A 23,340-nucleotide genomic window follows, 5' to 3' on the forward strand; every position below is an offset into this window, starting at 1 on the left:
TAAATGTACCCCCACCCAGTGTAAAAATAATAATAATAAGTAAATGAAAGTTAAAAAAAATAGGTATTTGTTGAGGACTCACTATGTGGCCAGCACTGGTCCAGGTGATGGGAATATGGCCATAATCAAAATGAAGTCTGTGCCTCAAGAAGCTTACCTCCTAAGAGAAATTAGACAGTAAAGAACAAAATGCATACCAGTGTGAGGAAGAAGGAAAACTGAGAAGCAGGGTCAGAGGTAGGAGACTGGTGGGCAAGGAAGACAGTTCTCTTTCAGAAAGAGTGGCCAAGAAGAGATATCTGTGCTGAAATCTAAGAAAATGAGGGAACAAGCTGTACTGGCCGCATCCCAGGCAGGCAAGCTTGATGTAGACAAGTTAATGACAAGGGAGCTAATGTGCCTGGAGCTACATGGAAGAGAGATGGAATGGTAGATGAGGTCAGAAACTGTAGGGTTTAAAGGGAGGCAGACAATGTCATCTTAGTCTCATATAAAGACAACTTCGAATTTCATTTTCTTCTTCTTTTTTTTTAACCTTAGTGCCTTGTACTTGCTAGGCAGGTACTCTATCACTTGAGCCATACCCACAGCCCTTTTTCCTTGTTATTTGGGGTGGGGGGCTGGCCCCAGACCAAGATCCACCTACCTATGCTTCCTGTGTAGCTATGATTACAGGTGCACACCACCATGCCTGGCTTGTTGGTTGATATGGGGCCTCTCTAACTTTTGCCCAGGCTGGCCTCAAACTGTGATCCTCCTAATCTCTGCTTCCTGAGTAACTAGAATTACAAGCATGCACCACCACATCCAGCTCTGGCTTTTATTTTTAAGTGAAAAGGAATCTGTGGAAGCAGAGAAATGATATAACATTGGAAAAGGCTGGTTGTCTGCTATGTTGAAAATAGACGGCTATGAGCAAGGATGGAAACACAGGTGGGTCAGTCAGCTTTCACATCAACCCAAATGAGAAAGAAATGAGCCTGGAGAAGGATAGTAGGAATAGAAATGGTAGAAATGGACTGTGACTGTTTTTGAAATGAGAGCCACAGATTTGCTGATGGACAAGGATGGGGGATAGAAGAGAAAGTAAAGAATCAAAGACAACAAGGTTTTGGACCTAAGCAAGTAGGTCCAAACAAGGTTGCCCTTTATTTGACATGATGAGTATGTCGTATGAAAATACAGCACTGTGGAGTGCTAGAGGCAGGATCAAGAGTCCAGTTTGGAACAAGTCAAGCTGGAGATACCTTTTAGCTCTCGACAATGAGTTGGCTTACAAGCACAGTGTAGTGAAAGCTGGAGACCGTATATGAGAACACCTAGGGAGTGGGTGCAAGGAAACAGAACTTTCTGAGGGCTGAGGACTGGGAACTTCTGATTTTAAAGGTCAAGAGAGTGAACAGCATAACTTCTGAGGAAGCAGAAGAAACAAGAGAGGTTTCTGCAGTCTTTTTAATGAAAATACTTCAAGATGGAAAGTGAACCATTGTGTCAAGTGCTATGCACTGAGAATCTAGATTTGAATTTGACAACAAGATCAAATATTTTGAGTCAACATGACCATTGAATTAGTTGAAAAAAAACAGGATTTAAAAAAATTTGGTTGACTAATTGGTAAGAAGTCAATATTAAGATTTTGGTCACTTGAGAACAAAGTTTCATGCTTGAATCTGTAGCGTACATTTACTTGCAGTGCTATAATTTTGTATACACTTGGAGATGGGGGGATATTTTCTCCTTTCATTATCATCCTGGATTATTTTTATTTTCTGTGATTCAACTCATGTGAGATCACCTTATTATCACCAAAAGAACTAACATTCCTATCTGTGCCAAGATCTAAATGAATGAGATGTTGTGTGATAGGTTCTACCTACCCTCGGCCACATATACATGTAACATTAGTCAAATATTGAGGAATATATCAATTTTTTCTATTTAAAAGTGTATTTGTTGGCCAATTTTAAATGGAATTGGAAGAATGGATGGCAAAAGTATTTATAGAGAGATGTGTGTGTGTGTGTGTGTGTGTGTGTGTGTGTGTGTGTGTGTGTTCAGCAGGATATAATGGCTAATTATTGACTTACTCTTATCCTTTCATTTACCCCACTGGCTAACTTGAATCTATCTTAAATGTTAAAAAAGGATATGTAATGATTGATAGCCACCATGGTCACCAGGATAAATGTAAGTGATAGCTCTGATAGAGATTTACAGAAATGCCAGTTTAGAGAAACTACTGGTTTTTTAAATACCTAACTTAAAATATCTAATTTCTCTCCAGAACAAAGACTATATCTTATTTACCATTTTTCCCTCAGACTTTGGCATGCATATTTTAAAAATTATTTTACTGTTATGACATTAGAGAGAGAAAGTCACAACACAAAGGAAGATGCATGTGTGAGTTAGGTAATACAGTTGAGTGTACAAAAACAGAACTATTTTTCTATGGATTTTCTTTTGTCTAGACTTTTAAAACAATCTTAGCAAAACTCAGTTCTCTTTAGTCATGTACAAAGTTTTTGCTAATTTGTCTTTCTTCTTCCTCTTTGTTCATTCCACAAATGGGCAAGATATTGTTCTAAATATGGACAGTGAACAAAGTAAGTTCTTATGGAGCCACTGTACTTCTCACAAGTGATAACACATCAGTCCTGTAAATTAACCCACCAACTGTGCTAGTTATATGACTATAAAACTTGCCACACAACAGTGTTCTCAGAAGAAAGCAGACTTACATCAGATAATGAAAAGTTCATTTAACTGGAGTCAAAAGACATGGGGTTCTTGTACAATCTCTACTAATTCCCATGAGTGATTTCAGCATGTCACATACACCCTCTTACCACCAGCTCCTCATTTCTAAATTGAAGATAACCTACAGTGCCATATCTTCTCAAAAACTCTAGGTTTCTCAAGGTTTCTGAGTTACAAACTTGAGTTATAATCATTCATTCATTAGTTATTGGCCCCAGGAGACAAGAATTGTAAAGAGTAGTACATTCCCTAGGCATCAACTATAACCTCTGACCTCGTTCCCTCTCATCCACAGTAGTAATTTCCTGTGTTCATACCCCAAAATTTACTAACTTTGTGAGAAACTTGGCATCAGCAAAACTTAGGATTTTGAAAAATGTCATAATAAAAGGAAAGAAGTAATGTAAGTTTTAGTCAATAATTCCAAAAGTAGAAGATGATCAAACTTACTATTATTTAAATTACATTCAGTCAGTTCATGCAAATTATTTTTAAGTGTGTGAAGGAGAATCATAGAGCCTTTTCATTAAGACTTTAAAAAATACTATAAAGTCCAATCTAAAAATAATCTGATTACAATGAATTTGTAAAATACATCTCGAGTTCTCCTAGTTCTATAAATCTTAAAATTTAAGTAAGAACAGCAAAAAATTACATTCCTCATTGTCTGCCACTGTGACATAATAAATTATATTTTGGAAATTATGCTGGTCATGTCAAAACTGTGCTCTGCCACAAGAGTGCTAGTTGCTTATGCATGAAAGCAGAAATTTAAGTGGACTGTGTGCAATTAGAGTTATAAACAAGAGTGCTCCAGATGGTAAACTCCAAAAATCCTGCCACAAAGTCTATTGAATCATAATGCTTACATGTAATAGGCTCTTACTTGTTGAATAAATACCAGAAATTACCTACAGCATTATCTTGCTGTAAAACATTACAAAGTCATGTTCACTTTTTCATATTGCAGAATACAAAACCATAGACTTTTAATGAATATAAATTCTACCAAAATGTGCAAATGAAAATAATTGCAGTTATTATACCACATTAATGAAACTTATGCTAATTACCCTAAAACCTAAAGAAAATGTATTAGGTTTGCCTAACCTCCTAATTAACATTATTTCACAATGTGTGGTGCACTTATGGAGAATTTTGTAATGCATTAGATAAATCAGTTTTACATTTCCAGGAGAGTGGGTTTTAATGAGCATTATAATGCATTTTGGTTCAAAAACAGTTTTATGTTTTAAAGTGTCTTCTACTAATAAATTAGGGAAAATTGTACCAAAAATACTTCCACTTAAAATTTCAAATAAAATTTAGTGAGAGAAATATAAATTAATCCATTTCAGTTAAATGGCTATGAACTGGGAACAAATATTATTTTTAGCTACATATTTTTTATATGTTAAAATATATCCAAAATACTAAATCCCACTTGCCACTTAGCATGTAAATCCCTACTCCTATAAAGAAAATTAAATAAAATGAATATATTTATGAACATTAAAATACATTAACTAAATCCATACTTAGCTGATGCTAATTTGTTTTGTAGTCCTCCAAGTGCTATAGATTAGTTCCTCTCTGTGACGCTCATAAACTAGCCCACACTTTATTCTTCCCCTCTAGCTTCAAAGGAAAACTTCTAGGTCCTCTATTCAAAAATACTAATTTCACCTTGATCTGGAAGGAAGTCTCTTCAATCCACCTTGTGAGCGGCCTCGTCAGTCTCCTCTTTGTCATGGATACTCTTAGAACATCATTTTTCTTTGAACATTTTAACCTTAGCCTACATACTTGCCTAAATTTATCTCAGTTTTTAAGAACCTCTTCTTGATTCTGCACTGTCCTCCAGTAATGGTTCTTTCACTTTTCTTCCTTTCTCAGTCAATTGTCCTGAGAAATCATTTACATAGGCATCTGGTTATATCCCACCTTACTCCATAAGTCACCTAAGATAGCTGTTCTTGGAGGAATAGGTTTCACTTAACATCTGCACAACCTTACCCACCTTGTATGTCTCAACCTAGTACTCTCAGGTTTCTGGTCCCAACACACTCCTGAAACTGCTCCTTTGATGTTAACAATATCTTCATGTTCATCAAATAATGTTTTTCATTTTTTCCAGAATCTCTCCTCCCTTGACTTCCCAGACACCAGTCTCCTTCAGACATCTTCCCAGTTCTGTTTTTTCTCAGATTCCTTTCGTGAATAATCTTCATTGTTTACTACTCCAACGATGAGCTTTCTCAGCTTTTGCTTCTTGTACCTCTTTTGTTGTGTTACTCTATAACCTTAGCCATGTCTATGGCCACCTACACGGTCTGATCCACAGTTCGGTGGTTAGTATATTCAGTCTTCATAAACACCTGTGGTCCTCCATGACCACTACGAGACAAAGACCAAACGTTTACTCTCACATCCAAATCCTTCATTGTCTGATCCATACTGATCTCTTTTTCCTCATCACGCATTACTTATTGCAATTCACTCATTCTGCATTCTGCACATACTCACTGAGCTCTGCTGTGTTTCAGACATCATTTGAAGTTCTATGGTATTGCAGTGAACAAAATAGATTCTAACCCCAAGCCTTCATAAGTTCTCCTACCAACACAGAACTGTTGTTTTACCTCTTTGTCATCACAAATTACTTCTTCTGACCTAAAAATCCCACCCTTTTTTAGTTTTATGACGTAGTCCTATTTATCTTTGTGAATCAGGTCAGATTTAACTTACTTCTAGAAGACTCTTCTAACATCCCACATGTTCCCCCAGGAAGTGCTGTCATACTCTTCTTATTTCTTTGGGTCAAAATTTCTTAAGTGACAGCTTATACATTGCCATTATCCCCCTTCAGAACTTGTCAGGAGAATACCACAAATATAGACTTGGATATGCCGGGCCCTTTAATAAATTGTAAATGGAGTGCTATGCAAAGTAATTCCACTCTACAAATATTGACCACAGGTCAGTATATCTCTTTTAGGAGTTTGCACAGTTATAGTTAAGAGATATAGTTAAGGGGACAATGTATTGCTATAAACATCCTTTCTCACTTATCCTGTGAAACATGAATTTTTAGTATAGTTTCCCTATGTTATACAATATGCTATTAGCCTAATTATACTACAGTTCTAAAAGTAGACCCAAGCCCAGTGGTACATTCTTAACTTTTAACATTTATTCCTAAACTAAGAATCACCCTTTCCACAAAAGACGTGAGCAATATTACATTGTATCCATATATGTACCTCTTAGTGTGTTAGCAAATAGTGTTATATTTGCTCCTGCCCAAAAAGTCTATTAAGTTTATGTTTCCTTGTCAGTTTTATTTAAAGCTTCACACTTTCCAATAATAGACCTTAAAAATAAGCGAATTCCTCTGCTTTCCTTTTATTCTGTGTAGGTTGTTTTCCTTGCAGATTACCTTCCAACAGTGGCTCCTGATTTAAGGCTGTTCCATCCTCCAAGAGTGTCATGGATGTATTCGTAACTGTACAGGGCCATTTGGGGAGGTATCATGGAAAAAGGACTTTGAAATCAAATTTTGAAATAAAACTTTCTATTTTCTTTATTGTTGTTCTGGGTGGGAATACATTGTAGCATTTACAAAAGTTCTTATAATATGTCAGATATATCATACTTGAATTCACCCCCTCTACCATTCTCCTTTATTCCCCCTCCCCCCATTCCTGGAACAGTTTCAACAGGTATCATTTTTCCATTTACATACACTTGTACACAGCATTTGCACCATTCTCACCCTCCTTCACCCTTTTCCCACCTCCTCCCCACTCCCAGTGCTACCAACCCCCCGGCAGAACCTGTTCTGTTCTCCAATTTTGTAAAAGAAAAAAGAATGACATTTTTACTTGTTTAAGATAGCTGCACAGAGTTTCCTTATGGTACTTCCATGTATGGATGTATTATAGACTGATTTAGTTCATCTCCTCTGTTTTTCTTCTTTCTACCTTAGTCCCTTTCTTATGGTGGTTTCAACCAGTTTACAGATTCTATATTAATTCTTGTATAGAGAGTACAATATGCATATTGTAAAGTACCATATTCACCTTCTTAACATCCTTCTTTTACGCCCCCACCATATGTGACCTTCCCTTAGTGTGACCTATTTTTCATAATATGACTGCATTCGTATTAAGTCTAAATTCCACTTATGAGAGAAAACGTGGTATTTGGCCTTCTGAATCTGGCTAGCTTCACTTAAGATGATGTTCTCCAGTTCCATCCATTTCCCTACAAATGACAAAATTCCATTCTTTTTTGTGGCTGAATAGAATTCCATTGCATATAGATACCACATTTTCTTAATCCTTTCATCAGTAGTGGGTCATCTTGGCTGTTTCCATAGCTTAGTTATTGTGAATGATGCTACAATAAACATGGGAGTGCAGGTGTTTTCATTGTAACCTGACTTAACATTCTTTTGGGTATAGCCCTTGGAGTATAATTGCTGGATTGCATGGCAGTTCTATTTTTAGTTTTTTAAAGAGCCTCCATAGTGGTTGTACTAATTTACATACCCACCAGCAGTATATGAGTGTTCCTTTCTCCCATATCCTCGCCAACACTTGTTGTTGTTTGTGTTCTTAATGGTAGCCATTCTGACAGGAGTGAGGTAGAATCTTAATGATTCTTAGTTTTGATCTGTATTTTCCTTATAACCAGGGATGGTGAGCATTTCTTCATGTGTTTTTTAGTCATTTGGACTTCTTCCTTTGAAAGTTTAGTTCTTTTGCCCATTTCTTCATTGGGTCATTGATTTTTGGAGGAGTTTAGCTTTATGAGCTCCCTATATATTGTGGTTATTAATCCCTTGTCAGATGTATGGCTGGCAAAGACTTTCTCCCATTCTGTGGTCTCTTCAACTTAGAGACCACTTCTTTTGTTGTGCAGAAGCTTTTTAATTTCATGTAGTCCTATTTGTCTATCCTTTCTCTTAGTTGCTGAGCCATTTGAGTTCTACTGAGGAAGTTATTGCCCATACCCTTTAATTCCAGGGTATTTCCTGCTTTTTCCTGCACCAGCTTCAAAGTTTCAGGTCTTATATTAAAGTCCTTAATCCACTTTGAGTTCATACTAGTACAGGGTGACAGACATGGAGATAATTTCAGTTTTTTGCATGCAGCTATCCAATTTTCCTAGCAATATTTGTTGAAGAGGCTGTCTTTTCTCCATCACATATTTTTGGCACCTTTGTTGAAAATCAGGTGGGCTTGACTATGTAGATTCGTATCTAGGTATTCTATTCTGTTCCACGGGTCTTCATACCTGTTTTTGTGCCAGTGCCATGCTGTTTTTATTGCTATGGCTCCGTAGTACAGTTTGAAGCCAGGTATTGTGATACCTCCAGGATTGCTATTCTTGCTCAGTATTGCCTTGGCTATTTGCGGTCTTTTGTACTTCCAAATGAACTTTAAGGTTGATTTTCAATCTCTGTAATGAATGTCTTTGAAATTTTCATGGGAATGGCATTGAACATGTACATGCTTTTGGTAATATAGCCATTTTCACTATGCTAATTCTATCAATCCATGAGCATAAGAGATCTTTCCATCTTCTGTAGTCTTCTTCAGTTTCTTTCTTCAGTGGTTTGTAGTTTTTCTTGTAGAGGTCTTTCACATCCTTTGTTAAGCTTATTCCTGAGTATTCTATTTTTCTGAAGCTATTGTAAATGGAATTGTTTTCCTATATTCTTTCTCAATCTGTGCATTGTTGATGTATAGTAAGGTTACTGATTTTTGTAAATTGATTTTGTATCCTACTACTTTGCTGAAGCTGTTTATGGTGTGTAGGAGTTTCTTGGTGGAGTTTTTCTGGTCTTTTAGGTATAAGAGCATTTCATCTACAAATGGAGATAGTTTGACTTCTTCCTTTTCAATTTGTATTCCTTTTATTTCTTCTTCCTGACTTATTGCTCTGACTAGGAATTCCAAGACTATGTTGAATAGGAGTGGAGAGACTGGACACCCTTGTTTTATTCCTGACTTTAGAGGAAATGTTTTCAGTTTTTCCCTATTTAGACTTGTCACATAGCCTTTACTATTTTGAGGTCATTCTTTCTATTCCTACTTTCATCAGAGCTTTTATCACAGGCAGGAGTAGCAATACTTATATCAGATAACATATATTTCAAACCTAAATTAGTCAGAAGAGACAAAGAAGGTCACTTTATAATAATAAAAGGAGCAATACATCAACAAGAAATAACAATTGTTAATTTATATGCAATATAAGTGCACCCAACTTTATTAAACATATCCTATTGGACTTACAAACACAAATATTATGCCCCAAAACAGTGGTGATAGGAGACTTCAATACTCTTCTATTACCAATAGATAGGCCATCCAGACAAAAAATCAACAAAGAAACTCTGGAATTGAATAACACCATAGAACTAATGGACCTGACAGACATCTACAACCTGCAACAGCACAATATATGTACTTCTCAGCAGCCCATGGATCTTTCTCCAAAATAGACCATACTTTAGGTCACAAAGTAAGTCTCAACAATTATAATTGAAATAACCCCCTGCATACTGTCTGACCATAGCACAATAAAACTAGATTTCAACAACAAAGAAACAGCTAAAAATATTCAAACAATGGGAGGCTGAACAACACATTTCCATGGTCAGTGGGTCATAGAAGAAATAAGGGAGGAAATCAAAAAGTTCCTGGAATTTAATGAAAATAAAAGCACAACCTACCCCGAACCTATGGGACACACCAAAGGCAGGCCTATGGAAAAAGCTTCTATCCATGAGTTCATATATTAAAAGCACAGAAAGATCTCAAATAAGTGACCCAATGGTGCATCTCAAACTCCTAGAAAAACAAAAACAAGCTAAACCTAAAACTTGCAGGAGAGAAAAAAAAAAATGCCCAAAAATCAATGAAATAGAGACCAAAAAAGCCATACAAAGAATCAATAAAACAAAAGGCTGTTTCTTTGAAAAAATAAACAAGATCAACAAACCCCTGGCAAATCTGACTAAAATGAAGAGGGAAAAGACCCAAATTAACAAAATTAGAAATAAAAAAGGGGAGATAACAACAAACACCAAGGAATCATCAGGGACTACCTTGAGAACCTATATTCAAATAAATTGGAAAATCTAGAAGAAATGAACAAATTTCTAGATACTTATGACCATCCAAAACTGAAAAGGATATCAATCACCTAAACAGATCTATAACAAGCAATAAAATTGAAGCAGCAATAAAGAGTTCCCCAAGAATGAAAAGTCTAGCACCTGAGAGATTTACTGTAGAATTTTATCAGAACTTTAAAGAACTAATAACAACACTCCTCAAACTTTTCCACAAAATACAAAAGGACGGCATACTGCCAAACTCATTCTACGAAGCCAGTATAATACTCATCTCAAAACCAGACAAGGAGACAACAAAAAAGAAAAATGAGAATTACAGGCCAATCTCTTTAATGAACATAGATGCAAAATTCCTCTATAAAATATTGGCAAACCATATTCAACAGCATATCAAAAAGATCATACAAGTCAGTTTCATTCCAGGGATGCAGGAATGTTCAACATACACAAATCATTAAATATAATACAGCACATTAGCAGAAGCAAAGACAAAAGCCACATGATCATCTAAATGGATGCAGAAAGAGCCTTTAGTCTTTTTAAAGAATATTTATGACTTTGCAGGCTCAAAGTCAGTAAGAACTTGTCAACAGATGGACTTCCATCACATCCTGGATCATCAATACATTCAAGTCACTAGCATTCCTCAGCCTAAGCACACTGAAGAATTGCTTTGTGTCAGACAAGGGGAGAGATAAAGTAGAGAAAGAAGAAGGGACCTTATCATTATGAGTTAGCAAACTTGAAGCAAGCTGTTTGAAATGGCTGTCAGTCACCTCAAATCACCAGATTTTTCCAGTAACCTTTAGGGATACAGAAAAGTGCTACAGTGCTTATCTGGTGAAATAAAACACTGTGATTCTGATTATTAGTTGTAGTTTTAACTTTAAGCGTGTATATAAATTCCATTTCTATTTATTATATTTATTCTTGAGGCTATCTTTCTTCATTAATAGTTATAATGACTGGTTTACTAGCATTGAGTGCTCAGAGACCAGGAATGCTAAAATATCCTGCTTTGGAGGAAAGATATACACCCAAATCAGGTCCCATCCAAGATTCCAAGAAGGATCATCTCTATTAAGGAATATTCTGTGTCTTTCCACCACTAGGGAGTGTCCCTATTCTTGTTGCCTCAGATTTCTGCTCCTGCAGAGCTAGCAGGACCCTCTATGTTAACCTGGAGATGACACTATGTTCCCTAATGAGTGGTCCTCCATCCTCATTATCTGAGAACCCAGTCATTTTGTATCCCACCTCAGATCTACTAGTCAATCTGAATTTTAACATTCTCCATGTGATTCATATTCAAAATAAATTTTGCATATTACAGCCTTCAGTTTGGTCTGCTGAATGGCTTATCCTGGCCCAGTAACAGAATCTCTTATTTAATGGAAAAAATTTACACCAAATTTAAAACTCCTAAGAAAGCAAATGTCTCTAAATTATTGGAGTTTACAGTAAAAAGAACAATGCTGGAGGTATCACAATACCTGACTTCAAACTATATTACAAAGCAATAACAATAAAAACAGCATGGTACTGGCACAAAAACAGACATGAAGACCAGTGGAACAGAATAGAGGACCCAGATATGAAGCCACACAACTATAACCAACTTGTCTTTGACAAAGGCACTAAAAATACTGATGGAGAAAAGACAGCCTCTTCAACAAAAACTGCTGGGAAAACTGGTTAGCAGCCTGCAAAAAACTGAAACTAGATCCATGTTTATCACCCTATACCAACAGTAACTCAAAATGGATCAAGGATCTTAATATCAGACCCCAAACTCTAAAGTTGGTACAGGAAATAGGAGGAAATACTTTGGAACTAATAGGTATAGGCAATAACTTTCTCAATGGAACTCCAGCAGCTCAGCAACTAAGAGATAGCATAGATAAATGGGACTTCATAAAGCTAAAAAGCTTCTGCACAACAAAAGAAATAGTCTCTAAACTGAAGAGACCACCCACAGAGTGGGAGAAAATATTTGCCAGCTACACATCAGACAAAGGACTGATAACCAGAATATATAGGGAACTTAAAAAACTAAACTCTCCCAAAATTAATGAACCAATAAAGAAATGGGCAAGTGAACTAAACAGAACTTTCTCAAAAGAAGAAATTCAAATGTCCAAAAAACACATGAAAAAATGCTCACCATCTCTAGCAATAAAGGAAATGCAAATCAAAACCACACTAAGATTCCATCTCACCCCTGTTAGAATAGCCATCATTAACAACACCACTAACAACAGGTGTTGGCGAGGATGCGGGGAAAAGGAACCCTCTTACACTGTTGGTGGGAATGTAGACTAGTACAACCACTCTGGAAAAAAATTTGAAGGTTTCTTAAAAATCTAAACATTGATCTTCCATATGATCCAGCAATACCACTCTTGGGGATATACCCAAAAGAATGTGACTCAGGTTACTCCAGAGGCACCTGACACCCATGTTTATTGCAGCACTATTCACAATAGCCAAGTTAGTGAAACAGCCAAGATGCCCTACTACCAACGAATGGATTAAGAAAACATGGTATTTATACACAATGGAATTTTATGCAGCCATGAAAAAGAATGAAATCTTATCAATTGCAGGTAAATGGATGGAACTGGAGAACAACATTCTGAGTGAGGTTAGCCTGGCCCAAAAGATAAAAAATCATATGTTCTTCCTCATATGCGAACATTAGATCAAGGGCAAACACAACAAGGGGATTGGACTTTGATTACATGATAAAGCGAGAGCACACAGGGAGGTGTGAGGATAGGAAAGACACCCAATAAACTAGACAGCATTTGTTGCCCTCAACACAGAGAAACTAATACAGATACTTTAAAGTGACTGAGACCAATAGGAGAAGGGGACCAGGAACTAGAGAAAAGGTTAGTTCGAGAAGAATTAATTTAGAAGGTAACACACATATACAGGAAATAAATGCAAGTCAACTCCCTGTATAGCTTTCCTTATCTCAACTAGCAAAAACCCTTGCTCCTTCCTATTATTGCTTATACTCTCTCTCCAACAAAATTAGAGATAAGGACAAAATAGTTTCTGCCTGGTAGCGAGGAGGTGGGAGGAGAGGAGGGGTGAAGGAGGGGGTGGGGAGAAGAGCGGAGAAATGACCCAAACATTGTATGCACATATGAATAAAATTTTAAAAAATTATAGGAGTTTATAGAAATCACTTAAGGATCTTTTTGAGGCATGTGTCTTAACACATTGGAAAACTATCTGGGAAGACACAAAAAGAAATGTTGAGCAAGTGAACTTCTGAGACAGCCAGTGTCATGGAAGGAAAGCCACACTTCCAGGATGCTCACAGAAATCAGAAAGTGCTCTGAATCTGACCCGACATCAGAATAACAGGGCTCTCCCTGTTGTTCCTTTTCTCAGAAGAGTGAATTATCCAAGTTGCCTCTAAAAGTCTCAGTGAAGAAGTCCCTTTTGTATTATTGCTTGACAACCTAAAATTTCAATTCATTCTTTCAGAAACTTGAGAAATTATTAATTATAAACAAATATCAGATGGAAAGTACATAATGTAAGTTTCTTATCCAACAGTTACATATTCACTAAAAAGTACAAACAAAAGAAAGGTTTTTTTTTTAAATGTATGTCTGCCTCTTAGCTTAGAGAGCATGAATTATAAGAGAAGTAAAACCATGGTCCTAAAGGAAGTGAACAGAAACTGTGATTATCATTCCCGCCTTTTGAAAATATTTTATGCTGTAAAAATAACTGTACCCACACAGTTAAATTTTAAATTATTGTTGATAAGAGTAGGATTGCACTCTACTTCCAGAATGTCTGAGCGTGCTCTAATGTAATTCAAACAGTGTTCTTGCGTGTTAGGGAGAACTCATCTGCTGTAGCTCATCAAGCAAGATGAGCACAGTGTTTGGTCTAATTAGTTCCAGAGCTATTCCCCTGCGTGATACTTGATGGTGTTCTTTCACTTGAGAAATTAATAAGGACGAAAAGGAATGTGTTAACTCAAATATATGCAGTTCATTTATAGTTAATTTAGGCACATTAACCATGGGCATATTCAAATCATGGTTTTCTAACACTGTTCACTAGCTCTTGGTTGATCTGTTGGCCAAGAGTGGTTGGATGTCCTCTGAATCCATGCCTGGTGTCTCAGCCTTCGCTGAACATCCTTGTCCACTTCTGCCAGCATCCAGGTGCTTTCTCTAATGAAGTCACAGTGGCCACTGTTTATGTGTCCCTCTTTGCCTGGAGGACTTTGTAAGATAGTTTTATTCATTCTTTGTCATTATCCCTTTTTATTACAGATTCCCAAACAGACATCACTGTAAAGGACAAAAACATCATAGCTTAGGGATGTTCATAGCAGACCTAGTATGCTAGCAGGACCATCATGTCTCCTCTTGGACTAGCACAATGCCACATCAGAGCACTGGTCTTTTTGACATGAAGTTCAACCCATTAGTCCAGAGACTATTCATAGCCCAATCCCTAATTTATCACTTAGCTAGAATGAAAGAAAACCTACCAAAGCCTGATTTCATTCCATCATAGTAGTGTTGGAAGGTAAGTCCATCTAGTGCTTAGGAGCACAGGCCCTGAGTTCACATCTTAGTCCTGTCTCAGCCTGTTGAAATCTTTGACACGTTCCTTGGGATCTCCAAGTCTATGTTTTCTTATGTATCTACTTACATGCTTTTGAGAATCAAACAAGAAAATCCACGTAGAATTCTTAGCATGGTGCCCAACTCAAAGAAGGTGCTCAATAATCTTGGCTAGTGTTGGAAATTGCAGCAAAGCCCCCATTAATGAGGAGCTTTCAGGCTATTCCCACCTCCTCTCCTGCTGTATTCTTTTCCTCTAGAGTTTGGTAATAACTTCCAAAATGCAGGTGATTATGTTCTGCAGATCAGAAACTACCAGATGGGTTCTGTTCAGGTAGAGTCATATTCCAGCCTCATGTGATTTGCATTAGCCAAAAGGCCCCTGTGGGCTCAGGTTTCCAGATGGTTCTTCTCCTTCCTAAAAGATGCTGCTTTATAATCCATTGTATTAGGTAAATGAGAGCATACAAGAAATATGTTATATTCACCCATCAGAACTGTGTGCTTACAATAAAAGACATCATTTCTCCTGATTTTTCTGTGGGCAACAAAGCCTGAGTTGCATAGATTTTCAGACTGGACAGAAACATAAAGATTCTTATTTTAATTTTAGTCTCATACACAGTATATATATTTTTTTTATTTTATTATTCATATGTGCATACAAGGCTTGGGTCATTTCTCCTCCCTGCCCCCACCTCCTCCCTTACCACCCACTCTGCCCCCTCCCTCTCCCCCCCCAATACCCAGCAGAAACTATTTTGCCCTTATTTCTAATTTTGTTATAGAGAGAGTATAAGCCATAATAGGAAGGAACAAGGGTTTTTGCTGGTTAAGATAAGGATAGCTATACAGGGAGTTGACTCACATTAATTTCCTGTATGTGTGTGTTACCTTCTAGGTTAATTCTTTTTGATCTCACCTTCTCTCTAGTTCCTGGTCCCCTTCTCCTGTTGGCCTCAGTTGCTTTTAAGGTATCTGCTTTAGTTTCTCTGCGTTAAGGGCAACAAATGCTAGCAATTTTTTTAGGTGTCTTACCTATCCTCACCCCTCCCTTGTGTGCTCTCGCTTTTATCATGTGCTCATAGTCCAATCCCCTTGTTGTGTTTGCCCTTGATCTAATGTCCACATATCAGAGAACATACGATTTTTGGTCTTTTGGGTCAGGCTGACCACAGTATATTTAATAAGGTGTCTGAGTTTCTTTTCTTTTCTGTGAATGTGTTCTATTTTTACTGAGTTTAATTTAAATAAAGGTTTGCTGCATCTACTAGTATTCTGAATAGCAAGCATTTCAAATGCAGTCACTAAGAAATCCTGAGCTTTACATTTTGTGCATCTGTAAAGACCCTAGCATGCTGATTTGAAGTGTGGCAGCTTCACTACTGATGTCTGCCCTATACCTTCTCTGTCGTTGCCTTTCCTACTAGCTCCAAAAATCTAACTTCTAAAGCATCAGAACCATTATAGACATGATAATCCGTATCTATTTGTTGAAATGGTTAATATCTTCAGAAATCTACCTCACTGGGTCCAGAATTTGTATTTTCTATAAACTCATGACCCTAAGTGATTCTGATGCAGGTTATTTGGAGACAGTGATCTCCATGGAGGATCAACAAACCATGGCTCACTTGCCAGAGTCAGTCCATCAATGGTTTTTGTATGACCTTTTTTTAAAGATGAGTTTTGTGGTTTATTGGTATATATTAAATTGTACTTAGTAGGAGATTTCCTTACATGCATTTAATTTACTATGATTATATTCATCCCTTCTATTACTATTTCTTATCCTCCTTCCTCTTCTCTCTCCATTTCCCTTTCTACCCCACTAGTAGTTGCAATTTTTATTTTCACACTTGGTTCCTTTGTTTTGTATGGCTCTTGAACTAAGAGTACTTTCTACATTTTAAAATGCTTTAAATTATCACCAGGTATGGTTCTCAAGCCCATAATCCTAGCTACTTAGGAGGTGGAGATTATGGAGTACAGTGGTTCAAGGGCAGCTCTGGCAGAAAGTTCATAAGACCCCATCTCAACCAATGGCTTGGCACAGTGGCTTGTACTTGTCATCCCCAGCTACACTGGGAACACAAATAGGAGGATAGTGGTCCAGGCTGGCCCAGGCATAAAGCAAGACCCAATCTCAAAAATAACCAACACAAAAAAGGCTGGAAACATGGTTCAAAAGGTAGAGTACCTACCTAACAAGCACCAGGCCCTGAGTTCACCCATCTGTGCTGCCAATTAAAAGAAGAATACTATTTTGTGACATAGGAAAATTATATGGAATTCAAATTTCAATGTCCACAAACTTTTCCTGGTGCACAGTCACACTCATTTGTTTCAGTATTCTCTGTGGTGCTGTCTGTCACACTGCAGTGACAGAATTAAGTAGTTGCAACAAAGATCATCTAGTCTGCAAGCCTAATATATGGACTACCTGGCTCTCTAAGGAAAACTGTTGCTAGTCTCTGATCTACCTGTTTACAATGGCCAATTATGCTTCATCCTTAGGAGTTTTAGAAATATCTGAGTAAAATTAGTACTTTGCCTCTCCGGTCACCTTTCTGAGGAGACTTGGTGGGGGCAGGGGGCAGGACTGCTAAATAGGAAGGTGGGGATTACCCAGTCTTTACATTCAACTTGAAGGGGAAAATGGTATCTTTTCATTTCATTCATGCCTGTGAAGAGAGCTCATTTCATTAAGAAGGTAGACTTTGTACACAGGAAATAGCCAAGAAACATTGAATGAGGGAGTCGACTTGCTTAAAGTAGAAACCCTCCGATGCCAGAAAAAGTAAGAACAATTTAGGAAAAGAAATCCGTGATGCTGAGACTAATAACGGGCAAGGGTTTCAGGTCCAAAGGGTAGACACAGGGGAAAGGACCCACATGGAGTGCTTTGTGAGCCTTTAGAACTTAGAGGTGAGAAGGCCTTGGGCCAGTTAGAAATCTCTGACAAGCAGAACCTATTGAAAGTTCACATGGGGAGAGTGAATGGAGAAGATTAAGTTGATAGTATGTGGTTGACTGACTTCATACACCTATATGGAATAGACCTAAGAAACCTCTTGCAATTGCTTTAAGTGGGATGGGGAAGGGGTTGAAGGGGAGAGACAATGGGGACAATGTAACTAATTACAATAGAAGTCTAATCAGAATTGTCACTATCAATTCCCCTGCCTCCCCCGCCCCCTGTATAATGCATATATCCTAATGAAAAATTTACATAACAAAAAGAAGTTCACATGGGTAAGTCAGAGCTGTTGTGGGATAGCTGAAATAGAGCTGGATCCCACAGGTCCTTGAATGTCCAGAAGAGTGTCCAGACTTATTCTGATGAGAAAGGATGGTCAGTGTAGTTGTTTCTGCAGCATATGATGAGCTGTGGTAGGAAGATGTCTCTGGCAACAATGTAGAATCAGATTCAGAAACAGGAAAAAAATGGCTAAGGAGCTATTTTTATTTTTAAATAAATATTCAGAGAGCTATACTTTTTATAATAACTGTAAAAAAAAAAGAATAGAAACGGCAAAATTGCACAGAGGACAGGAAGCCTTAAATAGATTTATGCCATAAACTCCTCAGGAGGATCTTTTAAGTCTCTTTGTAATGATGTTGTCCCTCAAAATATCTATAATCAAACTAAAGTCCAACCTTAAAACCTGTGCATTTAATCATTCCTTTCCAGGCCCAGCAATTATCGCCATCCACATCCTATTTACAGAAGACTCTGGTCCCATGGCCTTCTTGTGTAAATATTTAGTAAAATTCCTGCTGTGATAAAAATATCATCCTCACCATACATTAGCTTGTGGTTTTTAATTTGAAGCCAAGTTTATAAGCCTCAGAAAGGAATGAATATACCTACACACACTTATAAGCTTATTTGTTGCTTTTCTTTAGTTTTTATTCATAATTGTAAACTTAACTGCAATCCAACTAGACTTGAAGGAGAGTAAGGGAAGTCTGGAACCCAAAGAACAATAGCTAGGGCACAAAGATAATAGGATATTGTGAGCAGCTGAGGTGTTCTGAGCTATATAGATGGGGTGGTCTGGTGGTTAAGTTAAAACAAGTCAGTTGTATTAGAGTTATTCACAGCTGGCAATGGCAGCCTTCTTGTTGTTCTTGCCATTCCTGGACCAAAGTGCCACTCCCTGGTTTCCACAATGCTCATGTCATCCTTCATATTGTGTTTGCTATCAAACCATTTACAATTGCCAACACAAATGAAGAATGGGGAAACATTTGTGCCCAGTGCAACATTTGTCATGGGCAAAATGCCAGAGCTTGTATCTTCAGATGAGTTCTCATCATCAAATTTCTCCCCATGGATGGAGCTGCCACTACCACCACAGTGGGGTGTGAAGTCACCACCCTGGCAGGTAACTCCTGCAATAGTTCTGTGAAAGTAGGAACCCTTGTATCCAAATCCTTTCTCTCCAGTGCTCAGGGCATAAATGTTTTCTACTGTCATTGGAACTTTGTCTGCAAACAGCTCAAAGCAGACATAGCCCAGATGCCTGCTGTTGATGCCAAAGAACACAGAAGAGTTGACCATGACTGACTACAGGTAGCTCTGGGTGACAACTGCATTGTCAAAGTCACAGGCTCATTTAAAATTGCTTTACCTAGCAGAAAAAGGTAGTTCCCTCTGAAATGTGTAGTGACAGCTCTTCAGAGGCTGGCTGTGTCATTGCACAGTAGTGTAAAAGAGGAAAGAGAATTGCAGGGTGGGAAGCTTTTATTTAGGCCATGAAAATCATTCAAGTTGGACTTTGGCCATAATATCTGAGTTGACTAAAAAAGGTCTCATTTTCTGTCAGTAGCACCAAATAACTAAAGAACATAGATGTGAAATTCTAACTCCAAATTGGTCTCAAGTCTCAGGAATAAAGTTGAAATGTGGACTGTAATGCTTTGATTTTTGTCTATGACAGTTAATTTGCCTATCATCCCAACATCTCATTTGAGAGAAGTTCTCCTTGGCCCTTTTCTTTTTTTCCACATTTTCCCACATTTGTATACTTCATGCAGTTGTTCTCTGATGTATACTTCAACTGTCAAAATGCTCGGGGCCATGCTGTATGGCTCAAATCGTGCTTATCTAGCATGTAAGAGACCCTGGCTTCAATCTCCAGCACAGCAAAAAGAAAAAAAATGTATGTATGTATGTATGTATATATATATATATATATATATATATATATGGCTGGGACCCTGGCAGGACCTCTGCACTGCACAACCGTAGGTGTCACCCTTCTTATGGCATCCATGTCCTAGGAGTGTAGGCCTTGGGCTGGTAACAGCCCAGAGACTGTTGTCACCAGTGCTCAAAGAAAGAGGTAAGAAGTTGAGATTAAGCATTAAAAATTACCATAGCAAACAAATGAGTAATGTTGATTCAAGTAATTTTTTTAATGTGAGCTTATATTTTTTCTTTTAATTTTCTAATAGTTTTTTAACAAAAATGTTGGGTTTTGATGGGTTAAAATTTTTTAAACCTAGTCTTTTGACTGAGACAGTCTGAAGGCACTGTCTTATATTAAGCTGTCCTGTGAACTGTGCTCCCCAAACCTGTGTAGTGTGATCTAACATTGGACACTTTGTCCACTAAAGAATTTTAATTTACCTAGAAATACTTTAATCACTCAGAGAGAAGTAGACTATGGTGAGATAAAGCCCTTCCTCAGTACACTGCATGTATTAGGGTGTTCAGAAAGAAATTGGACTCTCTCTGGTGAGCCCTCACCAGGTATGGATGTGGTTTGGAAGCAATCTTATGCCAGTGTTCAAGCAATCTTACTTTTGGTATTATGCCCTAAAACATCTCTATTTCTAGAACTCAAGGGTATGCAGAAATGTGCACACTTAGAGCCAGATATATAAGCACTCAAAAATGTTAATGGCTATGGTTTCTATGAATGCTAAGGAAATTGAGTGTGCAAAGCGCCTTTACCAGACAGTCATCTTGGTTGAATAGAGGTAGTGTTCCTAGTGATGGCTGTGAGGCAACCTACCTATGTGGTTGTATGAAAACTTGAAATCTCAGGAAATTGTCTGCCAAAATTCAAGCAAAAAGGCTCCTGCCTCCTGTCAACTGGTTTCTAGTGAGTATTCAGTTCTGGGACTTAGTAGTCATTAAATACTGCCCAAAAAAGGGACTCTAAGGAAGCAATGGTCAGAAGCTGAAGGCCAGCAGAGAATTTGCTTCTAAGATCTCTGCTGAGCCTGGACCTGATGAACAGGTCCTGAGTAAACTGGAGATGGGTGGAAAAAGAAGGGGACATCCAAACTTCCAGGGAACTGTCATCCTGCAGGGGATAAAAGACTGAGGTTCAGAGAGCACTCAGGGGATCCCTGTCAGCTTCATTGGCTTGATGCTGAGTGATGACAGACAGTAGATCTCTAGAAACCTCACTCAACTTCTTTGAGAATTGAGACTCTTAAAATAAGGCACATAGGAAAACTATGTCTATTATTTCCTGATACATTTCTTTCCCTCCCTCTCCAAAAAAAAAAAAAAAAAAAAAAACCATGTTCAGTAAAATAAAGCAAAAAAAGTTCATTTATTACTCATTCCAAATAGCTCACCTTGCAAGTCATCCATAAGTAAAACTTCTCCTTTTAACTCTTCCCAGGAAATAATAATTTATTTTGTTTCTGCACAAACTCTACCCTGTTCATTGCTCCTGTACCCCAATTCCCAGATGAGGCAGACTAATCCAAAACTATAAAAATACATACTGAACAAATTCTTTTATTTACAATGAAATCTATGTATTCTATAGTAATTGAGAATGAGAAACTATTACCTTAATACTTGCCTTTGACTCAGACAGTCCAGGGCTTTACATGATTTTAGTCCAAGGGATGATAAATGTTCAGAGACCACTTGTTTCTACAAGTCAGTAGTACTAAGTCTGTACAAGCTGAAAAGATGTGGGAGCAATTTTATTTTAAAAGTATGGTAGTGCCTGGAAAAAGCAGTGACTTCAAGAATAGCCTTAATAACAGTGATGAATATAATAGTATTATTTTATAGTCATCTAGTTCCTTGCTAGTTATGTATTCAAAAAGCAGAAGTTCTCTTCTGGGTTCCTGCAGTATTTATACCAAAAATCACTCTGTTTTCATTATAATAAAAAAAGTGGAGGAAATATAAAATACTGGCCGTGAATCACAAAAGGAAATTTATAGCATTAACACTAAAAGGTTTTGGTGAAGTAAATATTCTCACTTGTTCCTTATCAACATTTTAAATGATGATCCATATTATTTAGCATGCTTATTAATAATTTTATATTTTAAAACATTGTTAATTACTATGTCTTTAGACTATCTGGCAATATAATTCCTTTGTCAACATTTCTTTAGTCTCAGAACTATTGAAGTGGTTACCCTCTCCTCTAAATTGGATTACTGCCACCATTATTTATGACTTCCCTCTTTAAAAGTACTTTTAGAAGACAGCTCCCAGTTCCAGAAATCTCAAAACTGACTCTTAAAAAAACATGTCTCTGGATGGTTCTTCAAATTTATAGGTTCAGTTTGTGAAAGCACTTTTTTTTTTTTTTTTTAGTGTACCAGGCTTTTGAAAGTGTGAAGTGTTTTAAGAAAGGTGAAAAAAAAATGGTCTGGGTAACAGAGTGGAGAAACACATGTTTTGATGATGTGGCGGGGGGAGGGAATCGCTCAAATTCAAGTGTCTTAAAAGACACTCAAAAAGTCCTTAAAGAAGAAAACCTTAATGTGACACCTGTAGACCTGGGAATTGCCCTGTAGCAGCCAGAGAAGGGAGGATTCTTTCCGCTTCACCTCCTTGGCAGTCCAGGCAATGGCCAGGTTATTTATGAACCTGACAGTTCATAACTGTCTAGGTTCATTCTCATGAACCTAGAGAATAGCTCCTCCATCCTGTTTCCTGACCTAGACTTTTCTTCTGAGTATTTCTTCAGCCCTAGGTAGGATTTACAGGTTTGGTTTTATGCTCGCTATTTTATGGTAAACACTTTTCATTCAGTCTTAATGGGATTTCTTTATGGTTTGAGGAATATTCTCGGGCTCTGTTGTTTCAGGCCATAAAAGAAACAGTGGTTAGGTGTGTTTGGTTGATTACAGTGTGGTGGTGCAGGCCTGTAATCCCAGCACTCAGAAGGCTGTGGTAGGAGGATCTTGAGTTCCAATCTAGCCTGTGCTACATAGAGACCCTGTCTCAAAAAACCATGGGGACAAAAAGAGTATTGGATTCAGTAAAGAGTGAATAACATTGAAATACACAACAACTGTGTAGGAACAAGACACAACAAAGTGCACTGAAAACTGTTGAATAATACAGGATAAGGGGAAAAGGATAAGGAAGAGTGATAGAGGGGTTAGACTGATCAAAGTACAATATATTTGCAGGTGAAATACCAAGGCAAAACCCCACTGAACAATGAACAGACACTAAAACAGTGAAGGACAGAAATGTAAACACGGTCTTGTTAAGGGGAAGGCACTAGTGTAGAGGAGGGTAAATGAAGACAGTAAAGGAGGGTGAATATGGTTGATTCACTTTCTATACAAGTATGAATGTGGAACATTGAAAACTGTCTAAGTCATTTCAAGAAGAGGAGTAGGAAAACAGATTAATGGAGAGGCTGAACCAAACTGGGGTACAATATATATGGAAATGTCACAAAAAAACTCCTAACAGGAAATTATATTAATAAAAACATTTTAAAAATAACTAGGTTTAAAATCCTAGCACTGGCACTCAGTAACTATGTAACTGGGGTAAGTAGCTTTGCTGTGAAGATTAAATAGCACAGCGTGAAG

General features: G+C 37.5%; 1 protein-coding gene and 1 pseudogene across 6 annotated transcripts in view; one reads left to right on the plus strand and one right to left on the minus strand.

Annotated features, from left to right (window-relative positions):
* The window catches only part of Magi2 (membrane associated guanylate kinase, WW and PDZ domain containing 2), a 1,413,820-nt gene that overhangs the window by 1,168,601 nt on the left and 221,879 nt on the right, over positions 1–23,340 (plus strand). The window lies entirely within an intron of this gene.
* LOC141416833 (peptidyl-prolyl cis-trans isomerase A pseudogene) lies at positions 18,612–19,081 on the minus strand (annotated as a pseudogene).

Source organism: Castor canadensis, chromosome 2 (genome assembly GCF_047511655.1).
Source record: "Castor canadensis chromosome 2, mCasCan1.hap1v2, whole genome shotgun sequence".
Taxonomy (NCBI): Eukaryota; Metazoa; Chordata; class Mammalia; order Rodentia; family Castoridae; genus Castor; species Castor canadensis.